Raw genomic sequence first — 19394 nt, 5'->3', positions numbered from 1 at the left:
GGACATGGGCTTCACTGCCCAGCCTCACCTTCCAGGACAAATGACAAGGTAACGACAGCACCAGCCACACGGGAGCGCTGTGGGGGTTGATTACCTGGCCCAAGTAATACCAGTATTTGGTCCGCAGTGTCGCAAGGCAGGCCCTCCCACTCCTGAAAAGGGTAGGCCACGCCTCCCACCAGCAGCCACTGGGACAAGAGACAAGACTCAGGGGTGGGGGGGGAAGCTTGTCACCTGGCACCACTCGAATCCCCCAGAGCTGACCCTGGCCTCCCAGAAGTCCCACCACTGTGGCCCCGGAAGCGGTGCTTCCCCCCCAGAGTCTTGCTTTCTTCCTATGCCCGAACAGTTTTCGTGATGGAGTCGGGGTCTCCGGGCAGGGTTCGACTCTGGGCTCCAGAAGTCTGCTGCTCAACTGCCGCGTCCTCTTAGCAGGATCACTGGGAGCAGGGGAGAGGAAAGGAAGAAGGTTCAAGGGCATGTGGCTGACTCCTGCGAAGGAGGAAGCCATGGAGACCACACCAGGCTGGCAGCCAAGAGGCTTGGTGCGCTGTGGGCACCGGAGGAGCAGATGACAGAAGCTCTCGGGCAGGAGCTTAAGGACTTGAGTGTCCAAACGAGACACAGTCCCCTCTTCCCAGCCCAATTATTTTCCTCTTCGAAGGGTTCTTTGTACGTCTTTAATCCAGGGGAAGGTTTTGGACAAAAGAGAGGCTGTTCCATCCGAAAAGCGAGTACTTGTCGGAACAAGTCACTTGCCAGAACGTTGATGGGGAAGGGCAAGGAGCCACGGAACGACTCACCCCGCGGTCCTCAGGCAATGGCAGGGCACCAGAGCGCCTCCCCGCTCTGAATCAGAAGAAGGGCATTCTTCTATTACCAGCAACTCTGCCAGCACCAAAACAGGCCGTGCCTTTCTCTTTCCCACGTTCCTGGGTCAAGAAGCAGGTGTGGTCTATTGCAGCAGGTTTACATCAACGAAAAACACATTCCTGGGCTCCTCGATCCCATTGACACGTGCAGTTTCTGAGGCTGAATGATGCCTGACCTCCCGGTCCATCGCTGTTTACTCATCCGCACAACCCACTCATCCATCGGATAATGACTGAGCGACTTGGGACGCCCCTCCCGCTCAGCCCAGGAGGAGCCCACGGGGGTCCGGGAGCTCGCAAGTGGTGCCAGGCTGGCAGTGGCACCTGGGAGCGTCTGGGAGGGCCCTTGTAGAGCACCCGCCTGTATAAACCTGCCCCTCCTGGGGGCATCTGGGTGGCTCAGTCGGTAAAGCGTCCAACTTTGGCCGAGGTCATGATTTCGCCGTTCCCGAGTTCAAGCCCCGCATCGGGCTCCGTGCGGACAGCTCAGAGCCTGGAGCCTGTTTCAGACTCTGTGTCTCCCTCTCTCTCTGCTCCTCCCGCACTCGTGTTCTATCTTTCTCTCTCTCTCAAAAATAAACAAACACTAAGCCTGCCCCTCCTGGTGCCCACATCCATGTCAGCTACTTGGTTGCATTCATTCATTCCTTCCTTCCAAGGACAGATACTGTGTGTCCCTAGCACCGAGCTCCCTGCCAGGTGTTGAGGGTATGATGGTGAGCTAAACTAGGCATGCTCCCATCCCTCAAGGAGCTTACGTTTTAGTGACAGGGAGAATCAGAAGCAACAAACAAACGAATACGTAGTTTCTGGTAGTGGTAGGTGCCCAGGGGAACATCAAGATTGGCAGGGGCCAGGGGCGCCTGGGTGGCTCAGTTGGTTAAGCGCCTGACTTGACTTTGGCTCAGGTCATGATCTCGCGGTCTGTGAGTTTGAGCCCTGCGTCGGGCTCCGTGCTGACAGCTCAGAGCCTGGAGCCTGCTGCAGATCCTGTGTCTTCCTCTCTCTCTGCCCCTCCCCACTCACACTCTGTCTCTCTCTCTTTCTCAGAAATAAATAAGCATTAAAAAAAAAAAAAAAAAAAGCATGGCAGGGGCCTCCTAACGCATATCAGGAAGACTTCTCTCAGGGAGGGACACCTGAGCTGAGGCCTGGGTCATGAACCACAAGGACATCTCAGTGCTGTTCCCCTGAGCAAGAAAGCCCAAAAGGAAGCTGTGATGGAGGCCTATGTTACCAATGTGAGAAGCAAGGCCCAGTGAGACAAGGCACCGTCTTAGCCATCAAACCCGGGGCATGCACTGTTCAGAGCATGGGCGAAAACGTCCAGGCCTCCACCCCAGGGCCTGGCCCGCCACCCGTGAGGGCTTCCTCCTCTGGGACACGGTGCTTTGATGGACAGCAGTGTAGGTGGACAGTTCTGGGCTCCTTCAGAAAAAGCAAGCAAGCACCGCCTGCTAAATTAGGAAGAGAGATCGTCTCTATGAGGACACTCTGGTAGCTCAGTGAGCGTGATTTCCTCAGGCGACACCAGAGGGACGGCAGTTGCTGACCCTCCGGTGATGCCTGTCATGTCTCGAAGCTCAGCCAGCGACGGCAGTCACCAGCTCTTGCTGATGCCTCCTGTGTCCTGGCATCCTAACCCCGGCTTGGGGATGCAACCTCCACATTGCATCAGATTCCTTTCTCAAAAGAGGGGCTGAGTCAGCTCTGACCAAAGTCTCCAGGGCTCTGGACTCCCGGGCCTGGCTAGGCACTTGCTCACTTCCAGAAGCTCCCCTTCTCCCTGCCGCGCAGGAAAGGTGCCAGGTCACACCGCAGGCTTGGCTCCGGAGCAGCGCGCCTCCCTGCTGAATGTCGCTGCTCCGTGCGCTTCCCGAGGTGACAAATGACCTTGAATCACATTGGCGAAGGAATGGCTGTCAGCCTTCTCATCCATCGGTCACGTTGCGACACAGCCCTCGGTGAGCAGAACCAGTTCCCAAGAGCGAGCTCGGGGAGTTCCAAGCACCTCTCGGGCCGGGCTCGCAGAACTCACAGTGACATCGGCCCACACAGGCCCAGAACCACCCTGGCCCACTGCCACCAAAGGTGGGATGACGGGGACTTGGGAAAGTGGGAGAGGTCTGAGGACCAGGACTAATCCCCAGCTCTCCCTTTGCTGAGTGACTTTGCACGAAGGACTTGACTTCTCTGAGCTGCTGCGTCTGCACTGATGAAATGCCAGTACTGTTGTGGGTTGTGGCCGGAATCAAATGAGAAAATGGCCACGAGGGCACTTGGTGTGCTTCAAAGCACCACGTCAGTGACAGCGGTCTGTCCACTGAAAAGTCGATCATAATGAGTGAGCTTCTGAGTCTTTACCCAAGGAGTTCTTGGGGTATGAGAACGGGTATCTCTGAATCTATTCCTGGGACACGGGAAGACAACCTCATAATACGATGTTCTCGGTACATCAGAAACTTCCTGTGTGAAATCCATGATGAGACCCCCTGCCACAGCAAAAAGCTTTACGATGAGACGCCAGGAAATTCCCACAGACGTAAATATTATAATACATCCTTAGCTCCAAAATAATTCCTTGGAGAGACGCGTGGCTGGCTCAGTCGGTGGAGCCTGTGACTCTGGATCTCCGGTTGTGAGTTCGGGCCCCACGTTGGGTGTAGGGCTTACTTACAAATAGTAATGATAATGATAATGATAATAATTCCTTGGAGACCCAGAATCAGAATTTCCATTGCACTAATGGCTCTGAGTTGACCCGGCAGTAGGTGGGTCCAGTAGGGGGCTTGAGCTGTTTTCTCTGATGTAATCTTTTTTGTAGCTTTCAATGTATACTGTGGGGTAAGAATTAGCATGTTCTTCAAAGCTCCATGCCAAGTCAGTGGCCACAAAGAATCCTGGCCCTCCTGCTTAGTGGACTCCTCTCTGGTCAGTGAACACATGGGCCCATCCTCCTCAAATGCCCCTTCTCGGAAGAAATTGCGAATCACTTTGCCATTCTATTTTACCAGTCAAAAGACAGGCAAGACTTAGGTGCTTCCTTACCCACAGGTAACAGATCAGCCAAAGTGGGGCGCCGAAGAGTAAATGTCCAAGGATTTGGCCATGGAAGGAAGGGGCTGGATGGGAAGGGACAAGCAAGTTGAGTCCACGGAAGGCTGTTCACCACATCACATACAGAAGTTCCCCAACGTATCTGCGGTTTCGCTCCCTGCGGTCAACTGCGGTCGGGAAGGTGATCCTCCCGGGGTATAGCCAGGTCACAATGCCCACATCATTCACCCCGCTTCATCTTATCACGTGGACATGTGATCATCCCCTGTCATCACAAGAGGAGGGAGGAGTACGGGACAGTAAGCTGTTTCGAGAGAGAGACCACTTTCACATAACTTTTACTACAGTATGTTGTTATAACTGTTCTCTTTGATTATTAGCTATTGTTGTCACTCTCTTAATGCGCCTCATTTGTAAATTAAACATATCATACATATGTATAGGAAAAACATGGCACACATACAGGGTTCGGTACTGTCTGCAGTTTCAGGCACCCACAAAGAAGGGGGTCTGACTGTAGAGCAACCCCAGGCTGGTCTGCTCCCCACGTCACAAACCCACAGTGACAGAGCCCCACTGCAGCTTAGAGATCAGGAGTCTGATCCTCCTTGAAAAAGACTGGGTTTGAGCACTGGAAGGGTCAGGTGAATTCAGAACTCCTGCAGTACGATCCACCCTCCTTCTCCGTGGTCTGAGAGGAAGAGCTCAAGAAACACAGATGCCCAAGCCCCAGAAGTAGCCACCTGGAAGCAGGCATCTCCAACTCCCCATGTCCAAGACCATCCTTTGTGTCTCCTGTCCACGCGTCTTCCTCAGTCTCCCCGCCTTAGTCCATGGCCCTGTCCTCCAGCTCAAGCAAACGCCTAGAAATCATCCTTCACGCCCCACATCGAGTCCCTCACAAAAGGGTGTCCGTGCTACCTCCCCAGGAGGTCCTGACTCCTGCACCACCCCCTTGCATCCAGAATCACACCTGGTCCCCTGGCCCGTGACCAGGTCCTCGCACACCCCCTCTTTCCATCATCCAGGAGCAGCGTCGTTCTCCTTCACCTTGGGACAGGCCACCCTCACCGTCCTCTCGGGGCCCCTGCACAGCTGTCCCTCCCTCTGGAATGCCGGTCCGGACCTGACTCCTTCTCCTCATTTGGGATTAGCCCATGGAGACTCCTTCTCTGATTCCTCTCTAAAGCTGCCCCTCTCCCCCACCCTCCCCTCCAGCCAATCTCTGTCCGTCACAGTATCTGTACTTTCCTCATAGCACCTGGCACCCTCCGAAATTACTTCTTCTTAATGTTATGTGTCGGTGATCTGTCTCCTACGAGCTCCTCAGGCCAAAGGCCACGTGTCCTCACTCGCCACGTACCCCTGGTGCCTGGAACAATCCCTGGGCCGGCACAGGATGCGGCACAGGGATCTGCGGACCACCTCCGAGAGTCCCGCAACTTTAAGCCAAAGGACGCCTCCCGGGTCACCGGTGTCAACACCTCAGACAAGGACAGTAACTGAGCTCCTGGCGGCCCCTCAGTGCCGTGGGAGAAGCCTGACCCTCCCCCACTTCTAGTCTCCTTCTCCAAAGGGCCTCCCCACGCTGCCCAGGACCCCCCGCCCCAGGAGTTAGGGACAGGGCACCCACCGGCCCTCCGTGCCTCAGAGCCCCGGGCAAGAGAGCACCCTCATTCCTTTCCTGGCCTCGCCACCTGGCTGGGCAAGCTTTTCAATCTCCCCATCCGTAAGACAGGGACAGAGAATGCTTTGTCACCCCACCTACTTCTCACGGGTGTTATGAAACAACTGTTTGCTCGGAAAACACTTTGAGCAACTTGGGTAAAGGTGCCTGTGGCTCAGATGACTCCTGCTGCACTTGATCCAGGCGGCGGGGGGGGGGGGCGGGCTGTGCCAACCAGGCATCCGGTCACCACCTTGGCTGCCTGAGGGACGGGAGGGACAGGAGGCAGGAGGCGCGGCAGCCTCTCCTGTGTCACCGAGCCTGTTGGCTGTGCTGTGGTCCCAGAATATGCCCACGAGGGGTGTGTGTGTGTGTGTGTGTGTGTGTGTGTGTGTGCGCATTCCTCGGCCTGCCTGACCCACTGATTTCAGCAGAATATGAGCTCTCCATGGGCCTGGACAGAAGCCACCGGACGCCCAGCCGGCCCGCTTGTCAGGAAGGCGAGCTGAGGGTTACCTGGGGATAACCTATCTGAGCTCAGGCCGCAGGGGCGGGGACAGCCGCCCCGGTGCCAGCCTTGCAGGCAGGGAGCCGGGAACAAAGGAACGCTGTCTTGACTCCTCGCCTGGCCAGAGCCGATCTTAACCTGCAGGCGCTCAGGTGCCCCTCACCGGCGGCAGCCGGCAGTGGCCACCACGTTGCCATGACAACCGTACCTGGCTACCCTCCCTCTGCTCCTGGGAGGGGCCGGGGGGGGGGGACCGCCCCAGCAGTGACCAGGCACATCCGGGGGCCTCCCAGGGCAGCTCGAGGCTGAGCAGGGGGCAAAACCCCGGCCTGGGCGGTGCGAGGGGACAACGGTCCCGTCTGCCATTCGGTCAACAGCGAGTCTCCGCTTCTGGCCAGACGCAGGGCTCGGAGCCCCGACAGGCCTCGCTCCCTGCAGCCCCCTCCCACAGGCTGCTGCTCCCCTAGAGCGGGTGGCAAGGCGCTCAGCAGACAGAGAACAACAGACAGCATGTACATTTAATTATAACTCTCCCGGATAGGAAGGGCTGGCTATATACAGTGCGTCTCCCTGTTACTAATTATATTTATTTTCAAACGAAGAAGGGGGGGGGAATCTTCTGAAGATGAGTCAGAAAAAAAAAAAAAAAAAGCCCTTCATTGTTATGAAAGCGGAGGAACGTCTCCTGAGGGTGTCTGTAACGCATCGCTGTCACGGCCTGACAATGGAAAAGCTGAGCGCAGAGCCAAGCCAGCCGGTAAACACCTCGTGGCGGCTTTCCTGGCCAGGGCCCTGCGAGCCGGTACCTGCGCCACATGCCCAAGCACGATCAATATGAACGGCCTTCTCCCTCCCGGACGGAGCCGCCGCTTAGAGCCTGGCTGAGCATCCTATTCCTGCAAAGACGGGGCCGTGCGGCATCTGCTGTCACCTTAATTGGGAGGCAGCGTTCCAGTTGAAACACAGCAAAGGTTTCTCCCTCATCAAAGGAAAAGCGTCCTGACCAGATGGCTGAAATGAAAAGGCTTCGTCTTCAGCCTCCATGCAGCCAACGGTGTTATTAATAACAGCACCAAGAATGCCACAAACCAAACGAGAGCACCTAGAAACCCAAAATAGTCACCCGCATGCAGGGCAGAAGTCACCGGCACTTGGGGGATGAATCTCTGGTTTCAGGGGGAGTCGCGGCCGCACACACGGGGGACTTGCCTCCGTGTCTGTGTCCGTCGTCTGTGCGTGTCAGGTGCACATGGCTGCTTTCGGGGGGCCAGTTCGTCAGGCCCGCTCTGCCTGTCGGCCCCCTCTTCCTTTGAGACCACACGGCTGCCCTGCCCCCTCCGCACAGATACACCCATGGGGTGACGGCCACAGGGAGCTTCAGGGGACGCATGCGCCCCAGGGAGCCACCCAAAGACACAGTGTTCACAACGGGGTTTCCAATAATGTTTTAAATAGCCACACTTGTTTTGTTTGCTTTCTTCCAGGAAGGCTGCACTGTTCTGGAAAAGGAGGGGGAGGCAAGAAAAATGTGAGTTCATTTCCTGAGTCTTTTAAATCTTTCTCCGTAGACGGAGCACCGAGGAGCCGTGGCCGGAGGGCAGAGCGGCCTCAGGCTCGCAGCACACATGGAAGGAGGTTCGGAACTTGTCCCCGCCGCGTGCTCTTTCCAGGCCATTGCAGGACGCTGGATTTAGCGATGAGACCGCACTGAAGGATCCGAATGCACGTGGGCTCTCCACCTCCCTCCCAAGAAAATGGTTTGAAGGCCGGTTGCTTTCACAATGGGTTTTTCCCGTTTGCCCAGGCAAGGTTGGACTGTGAAATCAGTTCATCCGAAAGAGAGGGCAGAAAATGGATCCGATGCCGGATTACCGGGGACACGGGAGAGTTTGGAAGGAGCCAACGCTTGTCAGAGTGTCTTTCCACACACATTATTTTACCCACTTCTCAGAGCAACCCCGTGAAGCACATGGCGGTGTGCCCGTTCCACAGGCAACGCTCTGGGGGTGAAGCGGCAAATCCAAGGGCACCTCGCCTCCCCTGCAGACAAATCATCTTTCCTGTCGTGAGCTACCTCGCCGATCTGTCCCTCCCCTTCGTGGCTGCAGTCAGCATCTTACGCCAAAGTTCTTCGTGGGATGGGCTGGCCCACATCCATCTGCCCGGCTCCCCAGCCAGGATGAAGACACCATGAAGATGGGGACTTTCCTTGCTCACAGATGTGTGTGGTGGCCCGTCACGACCTTGAGCACAGTAGCTCTGTAGTATGTATCTGTCCTACGAAGGAAGGACTGAATGAACGAAAGAGTCCCGCCCCCGAAGGAGGAAAGGGGGTCCAAATCAGAAGCATGGCGATCTCTGGCGGGCCAGCTGAGATGCTACAAGGGTCATTCTGAAGCCAGTGGCACAGGATGCCCCAAGCTGAGCAAACCATGACCTGGAGGGCCCAGCTGTCAGGCAGTGGAGTGGCCTTTGCACCTGGCATCCGGGCACCGCGGGCCCATGCACAGCACATGCGGCCAGAGCACCCTTTAGACAGACGCACCCTCAGGAACCGAGAGAGCCCTGCTTTTCCCTGGAAGTGGCCTGGCAAGTCAGGGGCAGGGTCTGGCATCAGACCTGTCAGTCCTTCCCAGAAATTCCGAGCGGCCCATGGATTAAAGCGAGGACCAGCTTTTGGAACAACGGTCCCCGTTCTGGTTTTGCCTCACAGAGATGATGCCTGGCCTCACAGTTTGGGAGCCTGGCCCCTGAGTAAGTCTCCCTAATCCTCACAGTGTCTTCCCCCTGCTCTCCTCTGAGACCCCAAGGTGGCTTCAGTGGACGGTCAGACAGAGGAAAGTGCAGCAGACGGAAGGCCGCACAGAAGACAGGCCTGGAAAGAGGAGGCTCCCCCACCCCCGGCGGTCGTGCCTCCCTGCAGGCTGATTTTGCTCTGACAGCCTTGTGGGTGTTTGTCTTTGATCTTGGTTGTCAGCACAAGCATGTGTAAGTGCTGACTGTGCCTGGCCTTGCCTTCAACAACACAACTGCTGGGGACACCCAGGGCCCTGCCCTCAGAAGGTGCCCAGTCCCAAACGACGCCAGGCAGCAAACCAAGGCCCCCCCCCCCCCGCCCCCAGAGCCCAGAGGCACGATCCAGGCTGCCTGCCACTCAGGGTCTGCTGCTCCTCTGGGCAGATGTGAAGAAGCTAGGCGCTCCCAGCCTCAAAGGGCTAATTCCTCCCTTTTGGACTCTCAGTTTCTGGTTCTGCTGGGTCACGGTTTATGAGGAAGTAGATCCTGTCATCTCTAGGACAGCAAATGGGGGACTCGTAACAAATCACCCGTAACGAGACCACATTCTGTTCCGGGTCACACAGAGTAAACATTAGAAACCAGACTCGGCACATCTACTTTCTTCTGATAGGTGGCCCTTTGGAGCTGTGGCAAAAATGACCACTCTGGGGCCCAGAGGGCCAGGACCGCCTGCGGGCACAGTGTGTAATGCACAGCAGAGGAGACCTGGGGACACCAGCACTCACTCCTGGACCGTGCCTTCCACGACAACTTCCCTCCAAAAGGCCATTTGGCTACAACGTATCATATGACTTGTTCTTAGAGTTACATTTTAACTGACAAAGTTTAACAACAACTATGACTTATGGCCTTCTAAAATTGGCAGCAGAAAAATGAACTGAGGAAGTAATGGAAAAAAACCACAAGTGAAGCCACTCTGTATTATGCACAATTTCTGTTGTGCTTTTTTTTCCCTTCCCAAGCATGTATGTGTGTGTGTGTGTGTGTGTGTGTGTGTGTGTGTGTGTGCATGCGCGTGTGTGTGCGCGCATGCGCATGCCCATGTGTGTGTCTGTGTGTGTGTTTTCGAAGGGTAGCAAATATTTTCCAGATACACTGTCCTGGCGTTCCCAAGCACATATTTATGCCAAGTTTATAAAAAGCAGCTGCAGACAGGGTTGACTGAAAGGATTGCTCTGCTGTCTGGCTTCCAGAAGGTGCTTCGGTTCTTACTCTGTCACCAGGGCAGCCTTACCTCCCAAAACTCTCTGACCCGCGCTGCGCGTCTGGAAGAGGACAAACCGGCGGCACAGAGTGACCTGGACGAGCGCTCGCCCCTGGCTCTTCTGACCTTCCGCATCACGCGTCTGGTCCACAAGGTGCTTGATCGTTTTTAGTCATTCAAAATCCTCATACAGATACAAAAAGGGAAGTGTTCCAAGACTCATTTCACAGATATCTGGAGGGCTCGGAGGGCCATCGTCAGCACCGGTTTCTGAGGGTTTAGAACATCTGGGGGAGCCCTCCGTGCATAAGCTGTGTCAACCTGCCTTTGCAGCTGCTCGCTCTGGGTTCAGCAGGACACCCTTCCTACGGCCTAAGACCCTCCAACCCTCCCCTTCACCCCTCCGTGGCCTCCCCCGACTTCTGCTCGGCGAGAAGCTCCAGCCTCCACTTTAGCGTGTTCGTGTTTCCTCACCACACACCCTGCAACCCCCTGGGGCATCCCGAGCGACTGCTCACGGGCACCCAAACCCAGACTCTCACTGGCCTGGGGTGGGGACTCCACTCGCCTCCCTCCTCCATCACAGGCTTAATGAAGACAATAGTCGCCTGCTTTGTAGCTCTCTGGGGGTGACTAATTGGTTAATCTTGGGAAGGCCCTTTGAAGATGAAAAGCTGGGTATTACTCATAGGGTTGGAGGCACGCACCTGCCCCAGTCGGGGCCTGAGTCAGCAGAGAATGACCTCCCACCTGCGGTTGGCCTGGATCCCCCACTCAAGGTCAGCGCTGGCTGGCAGGAGGGGCGTGGCGAGCACCGGCCAAGGGGAAACCAGGAGGCCTCGGCGGCCTGTGCTGTGTGGGCCGCTCTGAGTCAGGGGACTGCTTCACTGGCATTTACATGGTTTAACAAGCCTTCAAAGGACTCTGCCAAGAGGGCAGCACATGTCCGAGAATATCAGGCAAGACAGTATTTCCTGGTCATTGTTCAGGGAAAATGCCTTCCTCACAGCTAACTCCTCCCAAGCAACAGCGTTTTCTCCTTCCTCCTGCGGAAGGCGAGCTGGAGCAGCGGTGGGTGGCTCTGTGGTGGGCAGACCTGAGGTCCGCGGTGCCAGGGTGGGGCATCGGTGCTTTCCCATCTTCTGTGGCCCGTGGTCCCCACCACACACATCTCTGAGAAAGAGGAAGTGACAGCAAGAACAGGGAACCAGAAGCCAAAACAAGGGATGAAGGCAAGGGTCGCTTATGACCACGCCCCCACCCACCCTTGACCCGGTGGGTCGAGGGGGATTTTGACACAGTGGCAGCTGGGAAGCCAAGAACAGAAAGCCTCTAATCCGTGCAACCTAATGCCAAGATTCCGCCTGAGAGAGCTCACTTCCTGCACTGTCTGCACATTCCTCCCGTTCCTCCCAAGCACCTTCTCCCAGTGACCCCTCTCCATGCAGCCTCTGCTCTCCCCCCACGGCCAACTGCTCCTTTCTTCCAGAAAACAAGGCCTGCGGCTAGAAGGATTCCACGCACTTCTGTTTCTCTTTAAGATCCCTAGGTCCTTAGGAGCTTTTCATGGCCCTTTCTCCTCCGGCAGATTGCCTGGAACCCCAGAGCAACCCCCCCCCCCCCCCCCCCCCAAAAAATAAAAAAATTGGGAAAAAAGGGGGGGGGGGGGGGGGGGGGGGGCCCCGCGCCGCCCCCACACCCCCCCCCCCCCCCCTTCCTGTGTTTGGGGGGGGGGGGGGGGGGGGCAGGCCAGCAGGAATGGGCTAGGAAATGATTTTGTTCTGCCTCTGTTTGGAAGGAGGTGCTTGGAAATGACAGTTTGGAGAAGATGGGGGTGGGGGGGTAGGTACCGTTTCAAGGGAGGCGGCCTCTCTTCTGCAGTTCTAACAGTGCCATCAAGTGGCTCTGCGTGCAAGACGCAGGACAGAGCCTCCAGACAGCCCGAGCTGACCCCGCGGACGGAGGAGCAACGGGGCTTTGTAAAGGACAGTGGCCAGCGTCTCACCTCAGCCACAGAGCCGAGCGCCTTCCCCTGGAACGGTCTGCGGGGAGGGGAGGAAGGATCCCCCCAAGTGTACGTCCCCTAAGGGAAACGGGCCATCACGTTCACCGTGCTCCTGCAAGATGCTTCACGTAGCCTCTCGGCCCGCACACAGGGGCATTGCTGGGAGGCACGGGGACAAGAGTCACTGTACCATGGGAGGCACCAAAGCACATTTTCAACCTGACACATGGTCAGTGACCACAGCAAGCCTGCCTGTGCCACCCGGCCCTTGTCTGGAGATCCTCGGTGAGGGAGAAATGAGGACTGAAGGGTGCTGGGCAAGACGTGGTCTGGTGAGCACGCCAGAGGAAGCTTCTGGCCAGGGACACAAGCCGCCTTCTGGTGTTAACACTGACTTTCGCTGTATTCCTTTTTTCTTTTTCTTTTTAACTCTGCAAATCAAAACCAACTCACCTTAGAAATACAAAAGTGATTTTCTTTCTAAAAAGAGGAATTTAAAAGAAACAGAAGGCTTTCCCAGCAGTTTTGTGTTTGGGTTGCTGGGAATGAGGGGGAGACAGAGCCGGGGGGGGAGCGAACGTTCCACAAGGAGTCAGGGCCCCCGTGCCATTCCTAGCCCACACACTCAGCTGCTGCGTGTATGTCTGAGGAGGTGACCTCACTCACTAATCTCATTAAAAATTTTTTTTTGATGTTTTTATTTATTTTTGAGAGTGAGACAGAGAGCAAGCAGGGGTAGGGGCAGAGAGAGAGGGAGACACAGAATCTGAAGCAGGCTCCAGGCTCTGAGCTGTCAGCACAGAGCCCGACGAGGGGCTCGAACCCACGAACCACGAAATCATGACCTGAGCCGAAGTCGGACGCTCAACTGACTGAATCACCCAGGCGCCCCTCTAACTTCATTTTCCTACAAAAACCGGGGGCAGAAATAGATCCATAGTTTCCAGAACTACACTCCCAGGCCCCAGGGGAGGGTTGGCAGTTTGGCAGAACTTTGGTCCCCATGCCTTTTACCAGAACAACTCTGTCTTCATCCACAGTATCGTGGCGACTTTTCAGATACCTGTCCAGACCATGACTCTCAGAACTGGTGGCCATGCCGGCAGAGTTAAGGCCCCAACATGGTGTTTATACTTCATGACCCCAGACCCAGACTACAGTTGAGTACACAAGAGATGGACAGCTGCCCAGGTGAGCCAATCTGATTCTCCCTCCCCAGAATTTGAAACTGGGTCAGGTTGGGTCAAAGTTGGTCTCTGTTAGAGCTGAGGCAGCTATATTGGGTCAGAGGACAGAGGGGCTCAGAGCGCCAGCCCCTCCCTCGGGTCCCCTCTGAACCTTCACTGTGTTCCCCTACGATATACTGCCGCTATTAAAAAAGGTTTTTTGTGTTTTTTTTTATGTTTATTTATTTTTAAGAAACAGAGTGCTAGCAGGGGAGGAGCAAAGAGGGAGACACAGAATCCGAAGCAGTGTCCAGGCTCTGAGCTGTCAGCACAGAGCCTGACGTGGGGCTCGAACTCACGAACCATGAGATCATGACTGGAGACGAAGTTGAATGCTTATCCGACCAAACCACCCAGGCGCCCCAGCCCCTGCGGACAAGACCATCTAAACACTTCTTCCCAGATCTAAGAAACAATAAGATCACCCAACCCAGTGCAACAAACCTCATCTCCCAGAGCCACATTCTGTTTTTGAAAATAAAGGGAAGTTTCTAAACAGACCATGTTACCTTATGAATTAAAATGTTTAATAGACTAGCCATATAGTGGATCAGTAAATATTCACATTATTATCATTTCTATTACTGGTGTGTTCAAAACTTATTTACAAATCAATCATACTTTCTTGTTGCTATAAATTTTAACTTCAAAAACATTTTCTTGATCGTATCTACTTGGACCTCATTTATCAATAATACTTTTTTTTTTAATGTTTACTTATTTTTAAGAAACAGAGTGCTAGTTGGGGCGCCTGGGTGGCGCAGTCGGTTAAGCGGTTAAGCGTCCGACTTCAGCCAGGTCACGATCTCGCGGTCCGGGAGTTCGAGCCCCGCGTCGGGCTCTGGGCTGATGGCTCAGAGCCTGGAGCCTGTTTCCGATTCTGTGTCTCCCTCTCTCTCTGCCCCTCCCCCATTCATGCTCTGTCTCTCTCTGTCCCCAAAATAAATAAAAAACGTTGAAAAAAAATTAAAAAAAAAAACAAACAAACAAAAAAAAAAAAAAAAACACAAAAGTCAAAAAAAAAAAAAAAAAAAAAAAAAAAAACAAAGAAACAGAGTGCTAGCAGGGGAGGAGCAAAGAGGGAGACACAGAATCCGAAGCAGTCTCCAGGCTCTGAGCTGTCAGCACAGAGCCTGACGCGGAGCTCGAACTCACGAGCTATGAGATCATGACCTGAGCTGAAGTTGGACGCTTAACCGACTGAGCCACCCAGGCACCCCAATAATATTCTAAAATTTTATTTTGTCCTGAAATCTTCCATCCAAGGACTTAAGTATCTATAAATATGCTAGTGCATTCATTCATCCATTTTCTTAGATGCTCTGAGTTTACCAAAGAAATAGATCCCTTCACTAAGATCTTACAGGGTAGAACTTGAAGAAACCATAATTTTAAGTGCATATTTCCTAAATTAGGTCTTCTTATATTATAGAAGACCCATGCCTCACTCCACAACAGATTAAAGAATCACACATTCTAAACTTAGGAAAAGGCTCTCAAGGTACTTGAGTATTTGTCAAACTCTGGGTCACGACTCAAAAGGGAGCCCTGAAATCAAGTCAGTGTACCAGAGGGGCACCTGGCTGACCCAGTCGGTTAACCATCCGACTCTTGGTTTTGACTCAGGTCATGATATCACGGTTCATGGGTTTGCACTCCACATCGGGCTCCGCAGCTGACAGTGCAGACCCTGCTTGGGATCCTCTCTCTCTCTCTTTCTGCCCCTCCCCGTCTTGCACCATCTCTGTCTCTCTCAAAATAAGTAAATAAACTTAAAAATTTAGTGCACCAGAGCCAGCACTTTAGAATTTTTTTTTTTAAAACGTTTATTTTTGAGACAGAGAGAGACAGAGCATGAACGGGGGAGGGGCAGAGAGAGAGGGAGACACAGAATCTGAAACGGGCTCCGGGCTCTGAGCGGTCAGCACAGAGCCCGACGCGGGGCTCGAACTCACGGACCGCGAGATCGTGACCTGAGCTGAAGTTGGACGCTTAACTGACTGAGCCACCCAGGCGCCCCTAGAATTGTTTTTTAAAACTGAGAGGCTGTCACATGCAGTAAGGCTGCGTATTGTTACGTCAAACACATCCGATTTCAGGTATATAGGTGTGTGTGGGCGCGTGGGGGCGGTAAAGATGTCAAATGCACATCTCGCTGGGGACGTCCGAGTGGTCTGTCGGGACCACCCCTCCTCTTCCTCACCCCTCGCCCCCCGGGCCCCCCCACAACACACGTGCACGGCGACACGTGTACCCAGAGACACCCCCACGTCGTCCCACCCGCCTACAGTTCCAGCCGGACCGCAGGAATTCCCACCCAACTGTGACCTCCTCTCCTCAGAATGCTACTACCTCTGCTGCTGGCCAGGCCTGCCTCATTTGGTGCCCAACGAATCTCTGTTGCACTTTCAGTTCGGGTCTTGGTTTTGGGGAGGGGGCGGGGGATGAGGGGCAGGTGGCTGTTGGGATTAGCGGAGCCCAGGAAGCAGGCTCGGAACCCCTGAGCGCTCTTGTCATGCTGGTGCTGGGCCGGGATGAGGGGACCTGTCCAGCAGCCACCCTTCTCACAGGCAGGCCAGGCTACACAGGGTCCTGGCGCATCATTGAGTTTCACCCCTGCCAGTTACAGCAGCAGCCTCTCACAGCCTTGGCCGTGTCCGCGCAATAGCAGAGAATCTAGCTGAAAAAATCAATACAAAAACCACCATTTTACCCAATCCTGTTTTTCACTGGCATCAGTGAACCCCAGGATGGTTCACGGCGTTGTGCTTTGCCACTCAAAGACCAAAGGACGAGGTAGGCTCACCTGGGACCTTGTTAAAAGGAGAATCTCAGCCCCCACCCAGGACCTAATGAATAAGAATCTGCATTTTAACAAGACCCCCAGAGACTCGTGCAAGCACTTCAAGTTTGAGGAGCCCCGATTCAAAACTGCCGGTCCCCTAACTAACTTGGCACCAGCTGCTGCAGCCAAGACATCGGTGAGCCATCGGTCCCTTCTGCGTAAGCACTGTCTTGCACCGATTGTATTCCCTTCCTTTATGGCAATGAAACGTGCTTTGCTTTAGGAAGAGTGATTCTGAGTGTAGTTGTGTTCGGTTCTTACCCACATCTTTGGTAGGCAAAATAAAACGCGCTTGCCTACACCCGCCTTATCGGTGAATTTTTCTAACCCGCGATCCCAAAAGCCTGGGAACAACTAGCGAAAAGAAAACCAAGAGTGTCTTACTGACGTGTGTGCCATCTAAAGCAGAACTGGAGAGCGAGCTCCACGTTAAGACTGGGGTGGGGGGGGTGCGCCTGGGTGGTGCAGTCGGTTAAGCGTCCGACTTCAGCCAGGTCACGATCTCGCGGTCCGTGAGTTCGAGCCCCGTGTCGGGCTCTGGGCTGACGGCTCAGAGCCTGGAGCCTGTTTCCGATTCTGTGTCTCCCTCTCTCTCTCTGCCCCTCCCCAGTTCATGCTCTGTCTCTCTCTGTCCCAAAAATAAATAAATGTTGAAAAAATTGTTTAAAAAGACTGGGGTGGGGGGCCAGCAATGTCTGCGTAATTGCGCATAGCTCCGGAAACTCCAAGAGGGGTTGCTCAGAGACAGGCCCAGGAAGGGAGCAGGCCGGCTCGAACACGGCATTCCCGTCGCCAGGGATCCAGCCCCAGCCCAGGCTTGCCCATCCCCGCTGCACCCGTGCCCCTGGCACATCCACAAACCAGAAGATCGCTGTAAGAGCGTCGTGGGCTTACAAAGTGGCACCTCCAGCCAGAGCAAGGTGGACGCAAAATCTGGTCAAAACGGGCCCAGCACTTGGGCCCCCATGAGAAGACAGCCTCCACAGCTGGAGACCCAAACACATCCGGGTCTGTTTTCCCCAACATTCCTCCTGAGAACTGGAGGGCCTGTCACGAGCAGGAACCGAGCAGAAGGTGGAGAAATCACGCAATGGGGTGAAGAAGAGCGTTCCTCCTGAGTTGATGGAGTACTTGGAGCGACTCTGTGATCCTCAGGAGGACCAGACAAGGGTCTGGCGTAGCGAGGAGGACAGAAACGCCAGGAAGCAGGCAGCACCTAAGCTGCGTGGCCCTTCAGAGGGAGAGATGCGGAGAATCCCAGGACACTGGGAAGCCCAGCTCCCTGCACAGGCATCTGGCCCTCTGGTCCTGACCGTCTTGACCGGGGCGGGCAGGCCCTCCTTCCCAGTGTCCTGGGATTCTCCGCATTCCAAAGCCCGCAAACAACAAAGGCAGTTTTGTGGCATTTCAGAACAAGCTTGGAAACTTTTAAATGTCAGAATGAATGATGTGGAGAGACTTGTGGGAGAAGCAAAGAGGCAGAAGCTGAGCTGGGAGAATGGAAAGGCTCGGGGGTGCCACAGGGGCTGCTGGTTAACACGTCTGTGCGGCTCAGAAGTCTTTTAATAAAAGGGATACTCAGAAGCAGAAAAACATCTTGAGCTGTCACGAGAACCAGTGATGTGGCAAAAATGTGAAGATTAATGTGGTCCCGGCAGGGAAAGCTGGGGAGCGCGTTATTGATTTTATTGAGGGTCTGCTGTCTGAGGGGGAGAGCATCTGATTTGCACAAGGATGTCACAGAGCAAGGAGCGCTGTCACCCCCATCTGACCTGGCCCCGGGATCGGTATCTGAAGACACATGCGGTTCTGTCTTGCTAAGAACGGGAGGCCCCGTGACCCGGAAGTTTCTCACACTGGAGGCCAGATTTGTCATTCGATCTCCACCATCCACGTCAGCCCCTTGAGAGGGGATGGGACACTCTGGCTTCTCCGAGCCCTTTACCATTTGGGTGATGATGCATCGTGCACCATGAGACAGGGCACAGGGAGGCCGGCCGCCCCCTGACCTCAGCCTTCTCATCTGTGAACGACAGGCCTAGGCCGAGTTAATGGTGACATCCCGTTTGCGAGATTGTAGGAGCTGCAGAAATAAGAATGCTGACGTTGAACCTGCTGAACAAGAACTCATAATTCCAGCGTGTTCCAACCTCCAGAGAAGGCCTCACATACATTGTCTAAACCTCGTAACAGTCCCTCAAGTTAAAAAGTTCCATTTTATACAAGGAGAAATTGAGGCCCAGAGAGATAGAGGAACTCAGAACCAAGGTCGTCACAACCAGTCAGTGCTCCCTCTAAAACCTCAGCTAGCTGCAGGAAATGTCAGGCAAGAAGGTGGTCGTGGCCAGGGCCGTGGACCTCAAGCGGTGGGCCTTCTCACTGTTCTCTCCCGCTAATAAAGGCTCAGCTATGCTCTCCTGCAAAATCTCCTCTTGGCCCATGCCCTCTGGGGACATCCCCCAGCTTTCTTAGTCCCTAAGCCCCAAGAGGAAAGGAATTGTCTCTTCTCACTGGGGAGTGAGGTCTCCCCAGTGCCTGACTTGTGTTAAACAGAGATCTGGGACTGACCCCACCCATTCATCCGGATGCTCCAGTCCTGACCCTTCCCTTCAGATCCCTTTCTTAATTCTGACAGTTCCCACGGACCCTGTCCCAGCCCCAGTCCATCCCCACCCTGGCCCCAGAGCTGGTGGTCAGCTTCACCCCTGCTGGGACTAGGATGTCACCCCCCACCCTCACTGAGCACTTCCTTGGCCCAGAGCCTGGATGCCCCGACCTTGATGATGGCAGCGGGGAGGACAAGGAACAGAGCCTCAGGGCCCTTACCTTCTGTCCTGTCACTAAACTACAGCCAGGGGCACCCTAGTTTAGCATCCGACTCTTGACTTTGGCTCAGCTCATGATCTCACAGCTTGTAAGTTCGAGCCCCACGTTGGGCTCTGTGCTCACAGTGCAGAACCTGCTTGGGATTCTCTCCCTCTCTCTCTCTGTCCCTCCCCACCACATGCACGTGCATGCTCTCTCTGTCTCTCTCTCTAAGTAAATAAATAAACTTCTAAAAATAAGTAAAATAATAGAATAGAATAGAATAGAATAAAAAAATAAAATAAAATAAATAAAATAAAATAAATAAAATAAAATAAATAAAATAAAATAAAATAAAATAAATAAAATAAAATAAAATAAAATAAAATAAAATAAAATAAAATAAA

The sequence above is a fragment of the Herpailurus yagouaroundi genome, unplaced genomic scaffold, assembly GCF_014898765.1.
Source record: "Herpailurus yagouaroundi ecotype Mexico unplaced genomic scaffold, PumYag 530, whole genome shotgun sequence".
NCBI lineage: Eukaryota > Metazoa > Chordata > Mammalia > Carnivora > Felidae > Herpailurus > Herpailurus yagouaroundi.
This window is presented reverse-complemented; position numbering follows the sequence as displayed.